The sequence below is a fragment of the Columba livia genome, chromosome 2 (genome assembly GCF_036013475.1).
Source record: "Columba livia isolate bColLiv1 breed racing homer chromosome 2, bColLiv1.pat.W.v2, whole genome shotgun sequence".
Taxonomy (NCBI): domain Eukaryota; kingdom Metazoa; phylum Chordata; class Aves; order Columbiformes; family Columbidae; genus Columba; species Columba livia.
In genome coordinates, this window is record NC_088603.1 from 86571801 (window position 1) to 86577220 (window position 5420).

The following is a 5420-nucleotide window of genomic DNA, read 5'->3' on the forward strand; positions in this document are numbered from 1 at the left end:
CAAATGACTTCATCTAACAGAATCGCTTCAAGGTCTTTCTCCCCAACATCCCTCTGTGGGTTTTGTACCATCTAAACCAGGCCATGTTGTTCAAAAGATCAGCACACCACAGTCCTCTGCAAGTTCAGCAAGGCACAGACACAAGCACTGGTGCTAGCCAGGAACAGCACTCTAGCAAGACACCATACCAGTGCATAATTCTTAAACCTAATTCACCATTGTACTCACTGTAGTATTTTTAATGCAATTTTAAAAGCAGTTTCTGTCTTCTGTGAGCCTTGGTATTGGTTTGCCAGAAGAAAACCCATGCTAAACTCTTACGAAGTGTAAACCTTTTGCTTACACCTAATTTTAAAGCGCACAGAGGTCCCTGGAAAGACTTCCATCAGATTCACCAAGCCATGAATCTGGCCCAAAGTGGAAACAGACAAAGAATTTGTCCAACCTTCTCGAAGGATGAGCACATTGTGGCCATTCTAGCCAGCACACCAAAGGATGAAACCTTCTAAGAGCTAGAAGGAGAAAAAAGGCAAGTTATTTTGCAGTACCTGGCTGTCAAAATTTACTATAGAGCTTTTGGCTCTCTGTAATTTTATTTTCACTGCTTTAAGAGAGTGCCTTAAATAAAAAGTACTTGTGGTGACTGATTGTTGCAGTTAATTTCAGTAGTCGGATGCCTGCTTTCAGACACTGAAATACCTTTCTTTTCCAGACAGGCAAAATCTAAAGCTTACAACTGAATCTAGGAAAGCAAAATAGCAGCAGTTTCCTAGTCACTATATTTCACAAATTCAATTAACATTCAATTTCACATAAGCCTTTTCATTTGTACATAGTCCATTGGCTATGTGGTTTACTTTTTTCATAATTTACCTATTTTACATAAATGTTGTATAGGCAGAAAATTTTTATAATTAAACACATTGACACAGTAACTAACACATCAAGGCTGAAAAGAAAATGTGTGACAGAGAATTCAGGCTACTATGTACAGATGCAATCAATTATTACCTCTCTTTGGCATCAACTGATAGAGAAAAGAAAAAAGAGTATCTAGTGTATGAAGCCTGACATCTTCTGTAGTAAATATAAGTCCCTAAAGAAGAAGACTTACACTCTTTCACTCAAAAAACTCCACCAAAACGTTTTCCTCTAAGCTACCCTGGGCTTGACTTGTTATTGGCAAATCAGGAAGTGAGGAGAATTTGCATTGTATGCAAAATTTGAACAATTTTTTGTGTTGCTTTTGTTTGTACCTGAGGTCTGCACATGTGAATAAGGCAGCCACTCATTGTAGTGCTGTAACAGCATTAAGCAAATCAAAATGTGCCAAATAACGGCTACATTAAAAAAATCTGAAACACACCACTCCTAAAACCCTGGATACCACTGCAGGCTCAGCATCACAGGAAAGACAAGGGCCGGGGCGGGGGGGGGGCGGCAGGCGGGAAATGGCTGATTCTTTTGCAATAACAGCCTCTTATTACAAAGCCCCATCAGCACTCTGTCTAAAGAGTAACTGGTGCAAAAGCTGGCCAGGAAAGACCCACAGACTCTGGAGTGACGGCAGCCATGGGGCTGAGCAGAGCAGGCTGTGGCAGTGTATGGGGCAGCCCAGCTGCCTGTGGGGGCCCTGTGGGTTGGGTCCGAGGGATGACAAGAGTGGGCAAAAGCGAGAGGAGTCATCTCAGTTCATGGGCACCCCAGTGGCGGGCACAAGGGATGCGGGAGCTGAGGAGCAAGCGGAGTGGGAGGAGAGCGGTGGGTGCTGCAGCCTGGGAGAGCCCAACACAGGCCTTACGGTTCTGCTGCAGGTTAGCCAGGGGCCTTCCAGGTCAGTTCTTCGCTTTAGTTTCAGTTAGAATAGCCTAAGAGGTCACCTGCTTGTTTGCTTGGCTTTTTTCCCCTCTGGTTCCTTTTTAATACTGTATCAGTTGTTATGATCCACTCCGATTATCAAAGCCCAGGTGCAGAGCCAACGCTTGCACATCAGCAGCTCACTCTGCTCTTGCAATCACAGCTTATCTGTGATAGAGGAAGGAAAATAAATAAATAAATAAAATCTCAGTGAGCAAAAACTGATAATTATGTGTCCTGAAAAAAATTTGCATTTTGCTCAAATTTTAAATTAAAAAAAAAAAAATAAAAAATGGAAACTTTAAATCTGCCTGGTTTGCTGTTGCATTTAAGCATGGGCAGCAGCTCAAGCCCCTGTGCTGGGCTCAGGTCTGGGCAAACAGTGAGAAGATACCAGTGGAGGAGGCTACAGACTGAATGGGGAGGTGCTGCCCATGGGTCACTGCACAGCTGCTACCAAAGAGGGCTCTGTGCCAGCACACAGGCAGCAGTAATGTATTTTAAGTTAGTAAGAAAGGAGTGTAAAGCTGGCAGCCAGAGACCAGGAGAATTAAATCTGCAGTTGTTAGCACAGGGGAAAGCGTGAGGTCTGTGGTTTGGGCTTTTTTTGCTTGTTTAGGTTTTTTGGGTTTGTATGTTTGTTTGTTTGTTTTACTTTTGATAATTAGGGAAATAACATTTTTGATGTGACTGTGGAATGTGTTTTGACTGAGAAAAAAGAAAAGTGATGCTAACAAATATAATTGAAAATTTATGTTAATATATATAATTGCACAATACAGTTGCAAACAAGTTGTTTTGACATCCTAAAATTTGATGTATATGTGTAGGTTAAGATAATGATTTGGTTTCACAACACTGTGATGTAAAAGCAAATTATGTACTCTAATAGAGTGCAAAATTACACATCTATTAGGGTAGCTGTGTATATCGTACGTAGTTAATTAATGACTGTTCAAATCGGCAAAATTAAGGTTAAACAGGTGTTAAAGAGAAGAGGATTTTGGAGCTGCTTCCTAAAGTGACAAATGGTGGCTGTTGTTCGTCTTGTCTCTGCCATGCCACAGTTCAAGTGTTATGTTTGTCTGCTGTATTAACTTTGATTTAAAAAATAAAATCAGTTTTATAAATCAGAACAACTCCAGTCACAGCTAAGCCGTCCACCGAAATAAGGGATGTTATCTTTTATTGTGTTTCCAATACCATGTCCAGAAAACATGAATTATCCCAGAAAGACTGCAACTCTTTTACTTTCAGGGATTTACTCAGCTCTTACTGCCTCTCACAAGGCCATCTGTCAAGGCACTGGTGGAGCCCGACAGTATGGCCAACAATATTTTCATGAAATCTCAGTGAAGAGGGATGTGTTTGGGAAGTAAAACAGCAGGTCTGTGTCTTGCTACAACTGAAATCCTGATCCTTCCTCCAAGACTTTCATTCATCCTACACAGGGCTGGAGGGCTGGAAGAGCAGAAAGGGGATGTGATTGCCCCAACCTGCTGTTTGAAATAAATGCCTGGAACTAGCAGCATCTAGAACTGTTTAAAGACATATTAGTTCTAGGGTTTTTTTTGGCATGGGGGCTCCAACAGAGTTTTATTATGTGATTTTGGCTAAAAGGTAATAGAAGAAATTTTTTTTCAGCAGGAGAACTTTATGGCAATTTTAGCTTAGACAAACCCACTGGAAACATCAGGTAATTCAGACACCGTTAACTGCAGTGTACCAGGTGCTTACTTGCTCTTCAGTGCCATTTAGATAGACCTAGTGGCTGATGCCTAAGAGCAATCCTACCTGTAAAATTATTCCAGAGGGGAAAATGAGCTAAAATGGCAAAAGTAATCTATGGACGTGTGGTAGAGAGAAGAAAAGATAAGTAGGATGACCAGTGGGCAGGTGTGTAACAGGTATAGCTGGTATTTGTAATTTCTCTGTGCTTGGAGAGCATTTCTGCTGAAAAAGACGGCATGCTGTAAAACAAAGAAGGATTTGTAGCTGTAGAAGCGTGGATAGCTGGGCCAGGTAGGTGTTTGGGGTGAGTAATTGCTCTAAGGTAAAGCAATAGCATCCAGTCCTGGGATACAAAAGTTGCACTCTAAAAATAAACATCAAACACCTTTTTTTATATATGACCTTTGGAGTCAATTCTCAAATGAAGAAGCTGTCTCCTGTATGCAAAAGGACTTCATAGGTCCTAAGCAATATATGGATTTTGTGGCAAGGAACAACAACAGAAATAGCAAGCAGAGCTGGTCGAGGTGGCTTGCAGAGCAAGGCACAGCATGGGGCACAATTAGTTGTTGTATTCCTCTCATGTGAAGTTCTCATTCATCTCCCTTTCCATAAAATATTTTAAGGCAATGGGTGCACCATGGAAAAGAGAAAAAATTAGCTTACTGAATGCAAAAAAGTTTTCGTTTTAATTTTTTTCCCATGCCTCTGAAGGGTGCTGAAGACAGTGTTTTATTTGTAACCTACTTAAATGTACCCACTGCTCCTGTCATTGCCAGTCAAGTCCTTGCAGACTTGACTACTCATTGTACCTGGGTCAATAAGTGAGATAAGAAGTGCTGCCACCAAGAACTGAAGTTAACAGAATCTTAATGTAGTCAAAACAGTTTGGTGTGATGGAAGAGACTTGCAAGGCAAAGGTCCTGAGACAGTTTAAAGTGCCCTCTGGAGAGTTCCCTTCATCACAGAAAGGGATGAAGGCAGTGTGCCTACAGGACAGGCAGAGGTGCACTGAATCTTTCAGGTCTTTGCACAAGACTGTACAACTTCCTGCTAAGCTGGGCATGCAGTTTGCTGTGTGTTTTCAGTGCCTTTGCTTGGGACGGGAGATACCAGCCACTCTTAGCGCCTTGGAGGACACAGGATTGGCAAGGGCTTTGCAGGAGTTTGTCCTCTGGCTCAGACCCAGTGAGTGGCCATGTCTGGGTGGTGGCAGGGCAGAATGTGTGCTCACATGGGTGGCAGTGACAGCGATGCAAGAGCTAAGGCGAGCCACAGAGGAACCAAGACTTTACTGAGCTCAGACACTGGGACAGAAATTGGTCAAGGTCAGCAAGGCTGTCAAACAATAATAATGATAATAGCATTAATGGAAAGGATGCATTTGTATTAATAGTAAGTTTTAAAATCTATAACAATCACGGAATGTATTAAGCCTCAGGCCTTGTCTGGATTTGTCTGGCCTTGAACCCATTTTAGCAAAAACCATCCTAAAAACTTCTGTAACAGCAACTCTGTTATCCATCTTTCTAAGGCTGTCTTAGTATTTATGTGTCTTAGCAGACGTTTTGCTTAGCCTTGCACAATTATGTGCTGTCAGCAGTCAGTGTGAGCAAAAATACTTATCCAAATACAGGAGGGATAAAGTATAACCAATTAAATAGTTGTAGATTAAGGCATGAACAGCATGTGATAAGTGAGGCAAGGAGGACATGAGCTGCATCCAAGGCCAAGCTGATAGACATTATAGATCATGGATGTACCCACAAGCAAATCAACCTGAGGGGAAGTAATAGGGATTGGAAGTTAGTCTGGCAAACAGCAAGTATCCA